The sequence below is a fragment of the Nipponia nippon genome, unplaced genomic scaffold (assembly GCF_047370975.1).
Source record: "Nipponia nippon isolate SJK-2023a ecotype South Korea unplaced genomic scaffold, ASM4737097v1 scaffold_2, whole genome shotgun sequence".
In the NCBI taxonomy this organism is placed as follows: Eukaryota; Metazoa; Chordata; class Aves; order Pelecaniformes; family Threskiornithidae; genus Nipponia; species Nipponia nippon.
In genome coordinates, this window is record NW_028262336.1 from 123,197,675 (window position 1) to 123,214,928 (window position 17,254).

General features: G+C 47.9%; 1 long non-coding RNA gene across 1 annotated transcript; it reads right to left on the reverse strand.

Annotated features, from left to right (window-relative positions):
* Nucleotides 1-1,657: 1,657 nt before the first annotated feature.
* Nucleotides 1,658-16,736, reverse strand: LOC148055947 (uncharacterized). The gene is made up of 3 exons (XR_015704961.1): nucleotides 15,908-16,736; nucleotides 12,583-12,766; nucleotides 1,658-2,089 (listed from the first exon to the last, which is right to left on the reverse strand). It is a non-coding gene; the product is annotated as an uncharacterized LOC148055947 (long non-coding RNA).
* Between the last annotated feature and the right edge of the window lie 518 nt (nucleotides 16,737-17,254).

Genomic DNA, 17,254 nt, shown 5'->3' on the forward strand with positions numbered 1-17,254 from the left:
GGTACACACAGCCCCGGGACAGGTACCCGCACCCGGGACAGGTACACACAGCCCCCCGGGACAGGTACCCGCACCCGGGACAGGTACCCGCACCCCGGGACAGGTACACACAGCCCCGGGACAGGTACCCGCACCCCGGGACAGGTACACACAGCCGCGGGACAGGTACACACAGCCCCGGGACAGGTACCCGCACCCGGGACAGGTACCCGCACCCCGGGACAGGTACACACAGCCCCGGGACAGGTACCCGCACCCGGGACAGGTACCCGCACCCCGGGACAGGTACACACAGCCCCGGGACAGGTACCCGCACCCCGGGACAGGTACACACAGCCGCGGGACAGGTACACACAGCCCCGGGACAGGTACCCGCACCCGGGACAGGTACCCGCACCCCGGGACAGGTACACACAGCCCCGGGACAGGTACCCGCACCCCGGGACAGGTACACACAGCCGCGGGACAGGTACACACAGCCCCGGGACAGGTACCCGCACACGGGACAGGTACCCGCACCCCGGGACAGGTACACACAGCCCCGGGACAGGTACCCGCACCCCGGGACAGGTACACACAGCCGCGGGACAGGTACACACAGCCCCGGGACAGGTACCCGCACACGGGACAGGTACCCGCACCCCGGGACAGGTACACACAGCCCCGGGACAGGTACCCGCACCCCGGGACAGGTACACACAGCCGCGGGACAGGTACACACAGCCCCGGGACAGGTACCCGCACCCGGGACAGGTACCCGCACCCCGGGACAGGTACACACAGCCCCGGGACAGGTACCCGCACCCCGGGACAGGTACACACAGCCGCGGGACAGGTACACACAGCCCCGGGACAGGTACCCGCACCCCGGGACAGGTACACACAGCCGCGGGACAGGTACACACAGCCCCGGGACAGGTACCCGCACCCGGGACAGGTACCCGCACCCCGGGACAGGTACACAGCCCCCGAGACAGGTACACACAGCACCCCGGGACAGGTACCCGCACCAGGGACAGGTACCCGCACCTGCCGGAGCCAGACGCACAGACAACCCCCGAGCAGACGCACAGCCAGCCCCCCCGGCGCTGCCCCCCTCCCGCAGCCGCTCGGCTCAAGGCGCCTTCCTCCGCCCGAGGGCCGAGCCGCCGGTGCTGCATCACCCGCACGGCTCTAGGTGCGAGGGCACGGAGACGCCCGCCAGCATGCACAAGCCTAAAGTAATTTGCAAAGTTTTGTGGGTTTTTGTTTGGTTTTGTTTTTTTTTTCTTTTCCCAAGCTCATTGCTATGCACGTTACCCAGCATATTGTATTTTCCCAGTCAGGTCAAGTCCTGAGAAAATCCAGTAGAGATTTTAAGTGGCTGGGTTGCTTTCAGTTAAAACGGAAGATTTTTACTTGCACGGGTTTAGCGAAGCAGCAGTATGAATCTTCAATATCGACTGCTAACAGCTCCTGAAAGAACTATCTTGTCTTTTCCGGGGGGAAAAGGTATTTGGTTGATTTTCCTTTAGAAAAATTTTACATTGATGCAGAACAACCTCAACCCTTTGAGCTCCAGATTTATTTTCAGTGATTTTATATGTCCAAATGATTGAATAAAGATGCATATCTGATTTTGACTGAAATGAAGTGAGTTTTCTTGGTCTGCGTCGATTCATCGGAAATGCAGCAGTTTTATATCGGAAGGAAAAACGGAAAGCAAAACTCTGCAGAAGAAAAGGGCAACAGGCTCCTAAGACTGTACTTAGTGGTAAAAAAAGGGAAAAATCAGGCAAATTCACCTCACTGTGGTTCCAAACATTTGCCGAATGCAAAGCAAGCATTGCAAGGAGAAAAAAGGAGGAAGCCCATAGTTCATGAGAGGAAAAAAAAGGCTCAAAATCCTCTACAAAACCAAAATGCTGATTTTCTTGGTCCCTCACCTGCGTCTCAGCAGGGTCCCATCGGCAGGCAGAGCCTCGCCGTCCCAGGCACAGCCTGGGCTCTGGTGCCGGCGCATCTGGGCTGGGTCTCCTTGCAAAGCCTGCTCTGCTGGAGCCTCCCGCAGTCTCTTCGTTGGGGAGTTGCTCTGAGTGCAGCTGTGTAACTGAAGGAAAAATACTGGTAAGCAGAGGGCTATGGGAAGTCTATATATCTCTCCGTATCGGAATGAGTATGTATACATAGGAGGTGGATTTAAACTACTTAGCTCAAGTACAAGTGACCCAAGCAACCCAAGCCTTTACCCTGAGGTCCTGTCAAGCCCTGTCAAGCTTTGCAGCCTGCTCCAAGCTCCCTTATTGACGGGGAAATGTAAAGAACAACATATATATATATATATATCCCCTCTGTGCTCCGCTAGACAGTTTTGCATCCACTTTGAGGCCATTTCAAACTGCACGTGGGGTCTAGAAAACAGGGATCACTATCTGTCGCTGGATGTGCAGCCGCTTTGGGAGCATTTCTTATCTGAGCAATGTAAAATGACTCTGTAATAGAGCAGCAACGAAGTTGTCCTCAAGTTAGCATCTGCTTCAGCGTTATAGCGGCAATATTTCATACCCTGTCTAAAGGGGGTTGTTAATGAGTCTGGGTGGTATTATATGCAGAGTGGCTAAATATCTGGTGGCTTAGAGAAAAAAAAGCTGAAAGCCCCGGCTTCTCTTCAGTAAGGCTAAATTCATTCTGTTGAACGGCTTTGAGAGCTCAGCTACGGTTTAGCAGGAGACTTTATTACCCCCTAAAACTTGGTGAGTATTAAAACAATTGCCAGGCATGCAAAGGAAAGTTTGCATTCAGTGGTGCTAAGCAGCCAAATTTACATATTCTCAACCAGATCTGGAGATTTAGAAAGCCTTCATAATTGCATTAAACATGCTTATTCTCCGTGTTCTCTCAAGCAGAGCTGATTACCCCAAGTTGGGCAATGCGTGGAGGGAAATTTGCTAAGCCACTTGATGTCAACAACTTGCAAAGAAACTTAATTTTTCCAAGGAAATAGCGGTTTGGATATTCCTGCAAAATGTCTCTCTTTCCCAGCGGCTCTACAAGCCAACACTTCTCTTCTGCCTGTGCTCTTTCAGGATGCCAATGCTCAGCCTGCGCAGGGTGGCTCTCACGTCCCACCAGCGATCCACCGCGGCTCACTGGCAAGGTCTAATGTCCGGGAAGTGCTGGGATTAGATCCACAAAATAGCCCCAGCCCCAGGCAAATGCTTGGACCAGATGTCCTGGTCCCTCCTCTCCCTCCCCCCATCAGATCGAGGTGAGGGAAGTGGCTGCAGAAGCGCTTCCCCCACCCCAAACCTCCATCCCGCAGGACAGCGGTCAGTGCTCACTAAGGGACTCCAGGGGCTCTACTGCTATTTTCTTGCCCACTTTTGTGTAGGAAATGTATCTAGGTTCGTTTATTTTCTTGTTCATTACAGGCAGCAGCATCGACCAGCTCTGGAGATTAACCAAGGCTCTCCAGCACGATGCCCTTGGTGTCAAGTTTGGCTTTTTTAGAGGGAACTGCAGCATGGTCACCCTGCGAATTGAAGGGAGCAGGGACACGCTGTGGTCACTAATGCTTTGCGCCGGCCACAAATTGAGCTCGTAGCCACACGATCAAGCCCTTTTCAAGAAGATCAATTTGTTATCCTTACGGACTGAGTGGCGCAGCAAGGAGAGCACGCCTTACACAAAAAAGAAAGCCTTGCACCGCTGAGGACCGCATTACGGTGCCAGCACTTTTGTGGAGCAGCTCCTCACTGGAGGTGGTTCCAGAAGCTGAGTCCGCCCTCCTGATGCTCGCAGGACCGCCTGTCTCAGTGCCCAACACCGGGGTAAACCCTCTGCAATGCAGGGACAGGTAGTGGGATCCAGCCTGAAGGAAACATCTCATGCTGTGCCCCATCACTAAAAGAGGGTAGATTCAGACTGGATATAAGGAAGAAATTTTTTACCATGAGGGTGGTGAAACACTGGAACGGGTTGCCCAGAGAGGTGGTAGATGCCCCATCCTTGGAAACATTCAAGGCCAGGCTGGATGGGGCTCTGAGCAACCTGATCTGGTTGCAGATGTCCCTGCCCATTGCAGGGGGGATGGACTGGATGGCCTTTAAAGGTCCCTTCCATCCCAAACCATTCTATGGTTCTACGATCACTAGCAAAACCTTCCCTGGGGGAAGGCAAACCAAATCCAGCACCGAGCTCAGCCCTCACAATTCACAACACCCGTTTTCCTTTCACCGCAGCATCGGGAAGGCAGCGTGAAAGTAAGAAAATCTCTATGACAGGGGAAGGAGGACTTTTTTTTTTCCCTGGCTGGTTGTATGGCCCATATGGTTATCGAGTTATGGGAAAATCTGGCTGCCCAAACAGGTGTCACCGCTCGCAACCTACAGTCTCATTTCCTGATCGCGTCTTAATCGGCGAGTTGGTTGTGAGAGTTGATTTCTTGCACATTCTTATATCAGTGGGAATTTCTGCCCTTCCCTGACAAGTATTATAGGCAGCCTTTGACATACAGCCCTACAGGACCTAAATAGGCTGCTATTCTTTCCCTACGCTGAAAGGGAGCTTTGTGCCAGGGATTCATTAAACTGCACTGCACAGCCCTTCATAAATGGGCTCAATAATGAACAGTCGATTTAACTGGAAAAGCTGCTGGAGCTGTTAAATTAAAGGGAAATAAAGTGCACTTCAGGCTCAGTCTGCCAGAAGAAAATGTTGACCTAAAAAAAATCTTCATTTTACTGAATCTCTTGCAAACAGGCTAAAATCTTCAGGAAGTTTGTACTTGCAACAGTGCGAGAAATTTTAAAACGTACTGGTTTGCTTCCCCACTAATAAAGAAAGAAAAACCAACAATAAAATATTGAGGAAAATCAGAAGGAGGGATGAAAGGCATATTCCACCTAAGTCAAATTTAAGCCACTTAACCCAAATTTGGTATATGTGTGTAGATATAAGACTGTGCGGCTTATGTAGATCCAGTCCCCACCTGCCTTAAATCACTATAGACCACTTCAAATGATGCATGCTCATATGTGTGCGTATACACGGTTCCTTCCTTTACAGTGTTAGCTTCTTAGAGATAGTATTTTATACAAATGAAATTATTAGTGGACACGGGACTGCGAAGCTGGCACCCTGCAAACGAAGCCAAGTTTTCCTCTTGCAGTCTCTGGGTGCCATTGTCTCAGTTTCCCTTCCCCTCTTCCAACCTCGGTGGGCGTTTCATGTTCTCCCGGGATATATTTCCTCAGAAGAAAGGGAAAAGCAGGTTTTGGTGGTTCTGCTGGCACCGGTGAGTGGGTGACGTGTGTTTGTAAGCATTTCACCACATGGGAAAGAGCTGTGCAAGGATGAAGCACAAAGCTGTGCTGTCTGTGTTTACGGGATCATCACTCCATCACGAAATCCCATAAAGGATCTCCCGGTCCTTGCCCGGGCTGGGCTGAGCTCTGAGATGCTGCTGGAGACTTCTGGGTTTCATCAAAGTATTGCTGAGCTACACACAGGTGTCTGAGGTGGACTGTAAACATTCAACCTGAGATTTTTTTTATATGCCTATTTTAAGAAAGAAGGAAAAAAAAACCCAGATATGGTTTAGAACTGGAAAAAAAAATAGTGGTTCACTTCAGGCCCTCATCCAATCAACTTCGTACGTTTCCACTGGAACCAAGTTCATAAATTCATCAGGGAGGGACTTTATTTCCCGTTTGCCAGTATTTTGTGAAATCTTAGGGATGTACGCAGCCCAGTCCTGCAGCGCCCTGGTCTGGGATCACATTGCTCATAAGGCAATGGTCGTTTCACCCATGTGAGGAGTGCAGGGCTCAGCTGAAACGTGGCCCACACACAGGGGAACTATATTTAATTTCCTGAATGAACAGGAAAGTCCATCGTTCAGCTGAGCCTGACCCACCTCATGGTTTTATAAGAGTGGAATTCCTTATTTCAGTGGGGTTACTTCAGCATAAAACTGGGGTTGCTCTTCCATCATCGCCACCTTGTTCTCCTTCATCTGAGCGGTCATAAATATTGTTCCACAGCTGTGTTATGCACTTTATATATGATACATTGTGAAGGAAATCTATCTATGGGAAGGTAGACTGGAAGCTTAAGGACGAGAAGATCAGAAGAAGCATGCAATGGGGAAGGGACATGTCCAAACCTAATTCTTGAGGCAGATCATCTGAAAACAAACCTCAGCACCAGCTGAAAAAACTTTGTGTTGCTTTCACTGTTTCAGATTGTAGCTGGTTTTTCATTATATAAACTTCCCAGTTGGAGAAACACTCATCTTCACAGTATCGTAACTTTTGTTCAAATCCTTTATATAATTTTGAAGGTGATGGCAGCAGGCTTTCAGCTCTTCACTGAAGTTGCCTTTAGTAGGTTAAATATTTTTTCATACTCTCTGAAAACATGAGCATTCAGGAAGAGTATTAGCTGCAATATATCAGCCTTCCACCTAAATTTTGCATAATTATTTATGACTGGATTAAAAATGTCCCGGTGTAGATCAAAATCCCACAAAAGTTGCAAAACCATGAACTTTGCTGCAAAAATAATGCATTTGATGATAACTTTCGTGGGCTGCTTTCTTGAATGCAGAACTTGGGTGTATTGCTGGTGGCTCTCTGTCACCACTACAAGAGCTGTGCAAAACCATCACTTGCCTCTTCAGGAAAGAGTTTTGGGGGTTGAAATTGTAATTTCATTTCATTAAATCCTGCTCATAGTCCGGCACTTGGCTACTGGTAGAAATATGCATTGAGGAAGCATTTACAGATACTTGAAAAGAATAACAAAGCAAACTACTTTTCATATTATTGAGAAATATTTTTTCTTTTTTTTTTTTCCTCAGTCCTTGTTTATTCCTTGAAATTTGCAGCTTTTTATCTTCACTCAGAGACTTTTCTGCAAGTAAACATGGGTTTTGAGATCAAACTCATTCCTTTATTTTCGCTAGTCGTGCAGGGTGCTGCTTGGAAATGCTTTGCTGGGTGGACATAAAATGTGAAATGCAAACAAATAGCAACTAACGTCAAGCACCGTCTTGTTTGCTGCACACTATCCTTCTGCTAATCTCTGTTTGCTTGGCAGGAACCAGTTTATTTGATCTCATGGTTCCTACAGGCTTTGACAGGAGGTGCTACATGGTTTTGGGGAGAACAGGAGCTCCTCAAATCTTACGTAATGTGAGGATTTAGCAAATGCTGCAAAACAGTCTTCACGTATCTCAAACTAGTCACTGAAACCAAAGGCACTGAGGTGTTTCTCAGAGGTCCGGCTGTGCACCATCCACACCATGGGGGAGCGCAGAAGAGGGCTGGGTGCTGCCTGGTGTGTGGTCTGTGGCCATACACAGCCTGGCACCAGTGTTTCGGAAAGAAGTCTTCTCATTCATTATTTATGCTCTGAAGTAAGGACCATGCCCAGCCTCCAGTGAAGCCATTTCCACTGACTTTCACCAAGTGATGAATAACCCGAATTAATGTACCTAATTTTCAGAACTGCTGAGCATCAATGAGTCGCATGACTCTGGTGAGCCGCTCCCTGTCTCTTCGCCCTCTAGTTGGGAATAACCAATTTTCCTGAGCCAGGAAACCCCATGCCAAAATCTTCATATGACATGTGGCATCTTCCCTCCATGTAGCTATGAGCTAAACTCAGCTTTTCCTTGCAGCTCTCCCATGGCCTGGGCTCAGCCCTCTCTTGCTCCAGGTAGCTCTCAAATGATGCTTCAACCACGCTGGAGAGCCCCTGCCATGGACATGACTTCAGGTACCTACGACTACAGCAATGCTATCCTAACTCTTCGTGTTCCTTTATGTCTCTTAAATAAACCCAGTGCAGCTCAGCTGATGGATGTATAACATGATGATGCTGGCAAAAAGGCGGCCTCTGCCTACGGAGCTGCTCTGGCACTGCCTCGTCTGCGTCAGCCCCAGGGAGAGGGCTGGGGCTCAGGTCCTGAAATGGTGGCAGCTGTGGGACCCCATGGCAGACAACAGCAGAGCCCAGGTATTTACCTAAAGGAAATTTTTTTTTTCTGGTGTGTTACAATGGTTGGGAGATATTTGCATCACAAGACCATCTTTAAATGTTGGTCAGCACTGTGTCCCAGTATTTAAATGGTTAAACTCTGTTTCTTTCCAAGATTTTTTTTTTCATAAAAAAGGACAATTGTGGAATTTTAATTGCTTTGTTTTTAACTGAAAATGCTATCAAAATGGTGACCAGTTTTGCCTGTTGAAAATGGCCCACTAGAAAGGTCATTTCCTTCAGCAAAATGCCCCCACCCAAGCACTTTTTAACAGCTTAACTAAACAGGCAAATATGATTTTCTATTCCCAGCCTCACCCCCCACCCACTGCAGGCCTGGGCTGCTCCGAGGAGGCCTCTGAGTTCTGGACCAGAAATATGTTTTTGACAGGGTGACATGAAGATCTGACAGATCCATGTCAAAAAATGTTGGGAGCGGGACATCCAATGCCCCTTGCTGGGCTGCCATGGGGAAATCCAAGGCTCCGCATTAATTCCCTCCAGGATCCGCTCCACAGATGTCCTTTCTGGGAGGCAAACTCAGGTCTTATCTCAAATGCATATCATGATTTCCTGATACCAGCACTAATTTTATTAACTCCCTTTATTTTTTTCACCATTTATTTTCTCCCCTGCTGAGGTACGTCTGCAGGGAGTTTAATCTCATCAGGAGCAGGAATTGATCCCAAGGCCCCTTTCATACAGCAAAAATAACCTTCTCCTTGGTGCAGCACAGTCTGCAGGCCGAGATGGCCACCGGTCTGTGGGACTTGGGGACGCAGGAGTCCCTGCTCCTGCACAAAGCGCTTCTTCGGCCCACCCTTGGCCCCGATACATTCTCACATGGAAAGCCCCAGACCCTAAATCAGCACAACACAAGCGTCAACCACCCAAACCAACCTCTGGATTTCAATGGGTTTACTCTCATGCTTAGATTTGGGCATATCTTGCTGAATGGAAGACTTTGTTCACAGCAAGAGGGGTTCAAAACCATTCTGTGGCACACAGCTACCTTTTAAATGTTCATATGATTCATTAAGAGTTTAAATTCTAATATCTTACTTGTCTATAAATTATCTAGATAAACACATAATAAATCATTATATACACGTATATACCCAGAGTGGGAGCATGCTGTGATTAGGAACTTTGCATAGACCAGATACATACAGACTAAAAATACTGTAAAAAAAAAAAAAACCAAACACCTTTTTTTTTAAAAAGCTATAGTTAAGAAAAACGTTGGATTTTTGGTTACCAGAAATGTTTTCTTAACCAGATGTTTTCAGTCTTTTCTTAACAGAGCCACTCGCAGATTGTTCCCTGAATTATTTCATGTTTAGAAATGGTGTCTTGTTAAAAGAGAGAGGGAGACGAAGGGAGAGAGTCGCACAAACTGCCATTATCATGCAAATAGCCCCAGAGGAAAAAGGACAGTGAAAATGATAGCACTGATCTAATTATCTGCAGGCCAATATAGCTAAGTCACTGAAAGAGGCCCACAGAAAAGGCTGCCACAGAAACACAAAAAACAGCCAGAAAACAATAAGGAACTTAGCAACAGTATAAAAACGGACTTCTTTCTGTGCACAAAGAGTAGTTTTATGAGCATTTTTCTTGCTTTCAGTTTGCAGAAAAGGTTAGAGCACATTTTAAATTCTATGCCAGGATTTTTTTCCCCCCCTCAGCCCCTAAAGAACCTTTGGCATGCCGTCATATCGCTGCGCGCCCGGCGGTGGGAACGTGGCCGCTCCTGCTTAGCGTGTCCAAACCACCACGCGTGTTGGGGGCTGCTGAGTTCGTGCGAGGTGGATTTTGGCAGCGCCCTTCTTGGGGGCTTGGATTTTGATCAAGACATTCAAGCTCTCCCCTTTTTGTGTGTTCATGCTCTTGTCTTCCTTTTGGTGGTGTCAGGGGGGTCCCAGCTGGAGGGTGGAGGGTTTGCACGCTGCCCACCCTCCCTCGGGTGACCTGTGCGAGGGTCTCGTTGCTCCCTCCGGGAGCCCGGCTGTTGCAGCCTGCACCCAGGCACAGCCATCCCCACAGCCATAATTCACCTCAATAAGGACCATGAGATGCTGCCCACCAGACTGCCAAATACAGACACTGACAAGCAATTAAAAAAGACCCAAAAGCCACTGATTGTGGCTATCGAAGAGGACCCCACGTGAGCATCTCACCCACAGCTCCTCTTCTGTGGACGTGGCGCTTAGCGACATGGTTTAGTGGTGGACTTGGCAGTGTTACGTTAATGGTTGGACTCAATAATCTTAAGGGTCTTTTCCAACCTAAAGGATTCTATGATTCTTGTTGGCAGAGAGAAACAGGCAGGTCCAGAGTAACTTTTCTGCCCTATTTTAGTGATCCTGCCTTGCGATTGCCTGTTTTCCCACTGACCTTGAAGGGAGTCCCCATGATCAAGCTAATCAAACCAGACCTTAAAAGTTTAGGGCACCTGCCAACTCGGCCGACTTCCTTTGGAGATATAGGTGTCAAATCAGTGTAGGACAGTTGCCCAAAATGTCCTGAAAATGCTTTTTAGCCACTCAGAGGTCACCACACTCCTTTTTGAGGGGAAAACTCCCAGCCAGTAACTGTTTCTGTTCATTACAGGTTTAGACCAGACTGGGACCAAAATTGGAAAGACAAAATGCAGAGCATCTCTTTACAAATTCTCCAAGTCATCTAACCCCACCTATTAAGCTTAAAAAGCTTAATAAGATCTGAAAATATCCATAATTAGCTTCACGTCAAGAATGTACAGACACTACAACAAATAGTTCCCAGATGCAGTAAGCCCTGCCCGTATGGCTGGGTGCTCTAGGAAAATGAAGGTGAGGAAGGGCAATATCTTCTCTGGGGTAGGGCTTTGAAATATTTCTTTTGGGCCTATGGAAGGGACTTTTAAGAAGGATCTGAATGGGAATATGGAGAACTCATTCAACTTGGGCGGAAAGAGTCATCAATATAGGGAAAACTCAGTCTTCTGGTGGCAGCACAAGGAGGAAGAAGAGAAACCACTGGGAAACCTTGAAGGGTGAGGGGATTCAGGCTCAGACACATACAGAGTGGGCACTTTTGACAATGACTTGGTGCAGTTCTGAGCCTGGTACCCCTCACAAACAGCCAGACATGCAAGATATGGAAGTACAAACATTGTGCATTCAATTTTGCCCAGACGCAGTTTATTTAGACCTATTTGGAGGAAGTCTGGTGATTTTTTTTTGCAAGGGACCATCTTTAAGCCATCCCTCTGCAGTCTGGGGCCTTCAGCTCTGACCTTCAGGTGAGGACCACTAGGTCTGGACCACTGCAGAATGAACACATGGCCCAAATCCACTATTTAAAGGTGGATTTTCCTTAGAAGCGTGGTATGGGTTCATGGGACAGTATGGGCCTCATGGAGGAAGAATCAGAAAGAGAAAGACTCAAAGAAAAAACTAACAACAGACTTTTGGAAGGGATGGGCAGATCTACTTGAAGAATTCAGTTCTTGAGAAAGATATGTTAACTCTCAAGTGCTTAAAAATTCATTGTGGATAAAGGTTTCTCTGTCTAGACAGCAAGCGCTTCTTGCCCTCCTGCCCAGTCTGTGTCTTGAGAGGATAAACTGGGGATTCATAGTGCACGTGACTTGAGTGGAGATCTATGGAAACACGGGTCAGTAAAGGGGATTGGTCTGGGCAACAGAGCCCTGTTAGATTAGAAATCTGCTAACAAGCCACAGGCAGACCCGTGTGTATCTGCCCTGGTCCTTCCTTCTTCTCCTCTCTCAGCCCCAGCTCGCACCACAGGCTGGAGCCAGCACCACATGCAGCCCCATGGTGAACAGCGTGAGGAGCTGCTCGAAGTTAAACCTCTCCTTTTTCAATCATGTCAGGTTCATCTGAACCCTGGTCAATTCCCCAGTGCCTTTCACTGCATCACCAAACACTCGTGCCGGCCTTTCCTGCCTAACAGACCTCTTGAAAATACAGCAGAGAAAGAAAGAGCAGAAGTCAAGTTGGCATGAAGAGCATGGCAGGTAGCTCTTTCTCTGGCGTGGCCATCCAACTGCACAAAGTCTTTCTATATTTGAAGATGCAACACACAACAGCAAAAGAAATAAATGAGATGAAGGAAACTACCACAAATACTAAGATGAAGAAATAAAAAGCATTGAGCCCCTCCATCCAGCTCTCTGGAGCACCAATTGCATCTTATTTTGACTTTATAAAGTGTCCCCAAAACTCAGCTATTTCCTAGGAGAGCTTTGTTAGCATTTATACTATTGGAGGGGGGACTGTCATTTCTGTGAATAGTCAGTTAAGGTCAGAAAACAGATTTGGGTAGCAAAATTGGCTGTGTCAGATAAATGTTAGTCATGGTGATTATCTGCCAGGGAACGCGAACAGCCTACAAAGCGATAAGAGGAGCTGCTGGCACCAGAGATCCTGTTTAAATTTGTTCCGTGTACATGGAATTTAATTTATTCAGGCTTTGCAAACAACATCTGATCGCTGTGTCAGATGGTCTGGCAGCAGATCAGCAGCCACCAAGCTTCTACCCAGTCGAACTCACCTCCTCATTTGCTGCACTGGAGATGGAAGGGATGTGAGCCTTCTTCCTCGCAACTCTTTGTGCATTTTTCAGGTCTTCCACATAGCAAGTCTCTTCCCATCTGATCTCTTTTGTGGCAGTATCTACCCAATACACATTCTTCCCTCCCTGTTTTTTTTTTTTACTTGCTGCTTCGCAGGCCACTCTGTTGGAAGAAATGACATCATTAGAGAAATATGTGACATTTCAGCTGATCTAAATTCAAAATACACCAAGTATTGAATAGCATGGCACAGCACACAAAGACCACTGACAGTCACAGGCCGTAGCAGATACCTCAGGGAGGAACTAGATCAAGCGCTACTTCGGTTAACAAGGACCATGAAAACTAGACTTAATTGTCGATATCTAAACCACACCCTTATCATTTCAATATGTAATAAGTTTAATTCCTTTCTGTGTTTCCCAGAGGCAAAATACACACCAGTAATCTGCTGTGATGGAGGCATGGAGATGAGCCTCACAGTCTGATCTCCACAGGCCATGATTTGCCCCATGACATGAAGGGCCATGTAGAAAGGTCCAGCAATAACCCCAGGGGGTAACGCTTCCTAAGGACTCCTCTGGATTATGGGGAGAAGGGAGCTGAGACCCGAGGTGACTTTGTGAGGATGCCCTGGGCCAGGCACCATCAGCATGCCTGCAAGAGCTGCCCGTCTAAGCACCCCAGCTCTTCCCATCACCAAGCAAAAATACGACCTTTTTTTAAGTGCCTGGGATACACAGAACCCTTTCTGAGCACACGGAGGACGTGTCTGTGCAGGTAGCCAGGGAGCTGGTTTCCAGCCACTTTGACTAATAGTCTGATTTCTGGCTTGCCCTAATCGCTGCCCTGGTTGATCCTGCTGGCCCTGGTCCATAGTCATTGGCCAAGGAGGGGTTGATTATGCCCCTATGACATTAGCCAAAATTGGGTACTTGGGGCCACAGGGGCTGCCTGGGTGGTATGTGTTTAGGCTTATGCGGGACCAGAAGACACTATCTGGGTCATGGAGCCCCGACAGCTACGCAGTAAGAGATCCCCAAGCCACGAATTGGAGGAGGATGGGGACAGTCTAGGGCGAGTGTTGCTCTGTGCTCATCCCAAGGATCTCCTCTGGCCTCTGTCAGGGAGAGGACATGAAGTTGCTGTGGCAGAAGGGTCTGTAGAGCATCCATTTCACATGCCACTACACACCCTGGACCATAGGAAATAAACTCCAACAAAAGACCAAATCAACAACTGTAATGTGCCTCAGGAAGAGAGGAGGGGAGACCTGCAACATCGGTGTCTGGGCTTCTACAATAGCAGGGAATAGAATCATAGAATCATTAAGGTTGGAAAAGACCCTTAAGATCATCAAGTCGAACCATTAACCTATCACTGCCAAGTCCACCACTAAACCATGTCCTCAAGCACCACGTCTACACATCTTTTAAATACCTCCAGGGATGGGGACTCCACCACTTCCCTGGGCAGCCTGTGCCAGTGCCTGACTGCCCTTTTGGTGAAGAATTTTTTCCTAATATCCAACCTAAACCTCCCCTGGCGCAGCTTGAGGCTGTTTCCTCTCGTCCTATTGCTTGTTACTTGGGAGAAGAGATTGACCCCCAATGCATGGAGTAAAATCTCAGATGATGCTATGAAGTGTCGCAAGCTTCACTATGCAGCAGAAGGAAAATAAAATGCTAATTTAAAAACACAGTGCAGAAGAAGTTGACTTGCACCCCTCATGCTGGTGTCCAATAATTCCGGATCCATTGGGACAGAGAGCAGAAATGTTCCTGCAGCTTCATGCCGAAGGCACCTGCCTGGGAAGGGAAGCCCTGGGTTCAGGTATCTGCTCCCGGTGCTGCTTTGGCATTGAACATGAAAGACCAAACTGCTGCCCCCTCTCACTTCCATCCTCCCCATCTCCTCCTCCATCAGCAATGACTGATGGACATCCTTGCATCCCCAGGTCATTCCCTGATGTCCCCTTTGGTTGTAACAGCAATCCTCTGCCTTGAGGATGAGCCCCAAAGACAAGGATGTTTTATCCATTGGGATTTTAGCTGGAGATCAGATATTATTCCCTGCCCAGAGGGACATTTCTTGTTGGGCTGAACTTTGAGGCTCACACCCCTGAAGATGCCTAATCCCTACCAGTTTCTGGTGTGACTCAGGGAGTATTGCCTAAATTCAGAGATGAGCTGTGATGGTAACTATCGAGGGCTGTAAGACGTAAAGGAGAATATGTCACACTTGGTCAGGTACAACCCCTTCCAACTAAAGTAAATCAAAAAGAAGAAATAAATTTTTTAAAAAATTAACCCCCCCAGATACTTTAGAAAATTTGTACAGTTTTATCCACATTTTCCAGTTTTTCCATTCGCCACACACAGTATTATACTTTTGCTTTTGAAAAAGAGAAACACGAAGAAGGAAGAAATAGTAAACCAGATAATTTTCTATCTTGCCAGGGAAACAGCTTCCTCATTTAAAAAAAAAAAAGGTCAGATTTTTTTATTTTGAGAATAACACCTGGTAAAAGCAATCTGATTTAGAAACCTTAGCCACTTTTGGTAACAAGCTGCCCTAAGAGCAGCACCGTATTCCTGCACCCATCACCAGGGCAGTTGCATGGGCACATCATTCACCCTGCCTTTCTCCCTCCCTGACATGCGGCTCTGCGTAACATCGCTGCAAACGTAACGGAGAGCAGCTGGTGATCTCCCACTGCGGCCTCCCACCACGGGCCACCGCTTTCCCCGGCGTCGGTCAGGGTCAGCCTTGGCTGCGTGCTCTGTGCATGCGTGTGCGTGTGCAGATTCCCGTGCTAAGCAAGGGGCTGCTGTAGTTTGACTTTCTCTCAAGAAAAGATGTGCACACCTCGTAACTTGCTGCTGTCACTGTCCTCTTTTTTCTTTTCAATGCAAAAACTTGCCCAAAAGCAGTTGTGAAAAGACGTAATCAGCTCATTACTTGTAACTGGAATAGCCTGGAAGGAGAAAGGCTGGAGGACTGGTAATGTGAGATCCTTACCCACCTCGAGGACACAGCCTGCTCAGGGGGCCCGAAGCTGCCAGCACATTTTCAGGAGGCAATCGTTTCCCAGCTGGGGTTACCCAAGGGTAAAAGCACGGTGGTCACTGCGCTAAAATCCTGTTCTTCGCTCTGCATTTGAGCCTAGCGTGACCACGATGGGTGCAGAGAGACCCTGCGATGGCACCAAGCCGCAGGTCCCAGCCCTGTGCATGCATCAGCAAACCCACCAGGACACCACTTGTGTCACTCTCCCAAGCTCTCCAGGAGCCGCTTACTGACCTGCCTCAACCCAAAACAACAACGTCAGTCATCATTCCTCTTCCCGGCTCGGTCCCCCCTCGGAGTAAGGAAAAGCGTCGAATAATCCTCCTCCGTTCGGTGTGTGGTCTGGTTTTCTGTGTCGTCATGCAGACAGTACAGAGACGGGGGGTCAGGCGGGTCATCAGAATGCTAATAAGAAATCTGATTGATGAGCCGGTGCCTCGGGGATGAATGGGATACTTAATTAATGACTTCTGCTCTGTTTAAGAAAAAGTTTCCCTTAACTCCCATCCCTCTTTTTTCTTAAAAAAAAAAGAAAAAAAAAAGAAAAAACCCCTCTATAATCCCAAGTTTTCCAAACAACATAAAGGGAACTTCAAAGACAGACATGGTCAGTTTTTATGTGTTGGGTTGGTTCAGTGATTCTTTCCTTTCTTTGTTTACAAGGGCAGCCAGGCTTGATTCCAAGGCTGAAAAATAAAAGGCCACATTGTTCAACCAGGTTCTGGATTTTTACAAGAAATTTCCTCCTTCCCAGTAGGGCAATTAACTGCTTCATTTCTGGGTCCGCAAGTACCAAACCACCCCTCCAGCCCTGTGAAACTCGGCAGCAGTCGGTTCCTGCCAAAACACGGCTCTGCTTCGGAAACAAGACGTACTATGGAGACGCTATTATCCCATTAAAAACTAATCAGTGAGCCAGGATTGGTTTGGGTTTTTTTTTCAGGGAAAAAAAAAAGCCTGTCGGGGAGAATACCTGGTAGGCACTTAGCTTAGGAACATCAGACTCTGTATTCAGGGCGATTCGAATGGGATTTCAACCCAGCAATTAGCAATGGGAAAACGGCAACAGTTTCAAATGATCTCTTCCGGATTGATCTGGAAGGTTATTTCATGCTAAATGAATAGCAGCAGGAAAGAAGATGAAAAGGGGGGGAAAAAAAAAAAAAGGAAACCCACACAAATGAATTTTTTAACTCTGAGGTCTTTTTTTAGAAACCAGCTCAGCTGCGGCATTCAGGGCAGAACAAGCTGCTCAGTATCAGCACCAGGCAGATGGGAGGTGGCAATGAAGCGATGTGGGTGACGGATTGGGTCCCCTGTGTCTCCCACCCAAATTCGGTCATCCCCAAGAGACAGCTTGGGCCACCCCGTGGGCCCAAACGCCGCGACACGCAGCCAGGCCCACGGGCTCAGCCGATTCATGGGACCTTGAGCACCTTGGTGGACCCAGGCGGGGAAGGAAGCGGCATCCCTCGGCCCTGCGCGGGCTCCTCCAGCCCTTCACTTGGGTTTAAGGACATCCTAAGCGCTAAGCCCATTGCAAGAACATCTCAGGAAGAGGGAGCTACTCATGCATTTGAA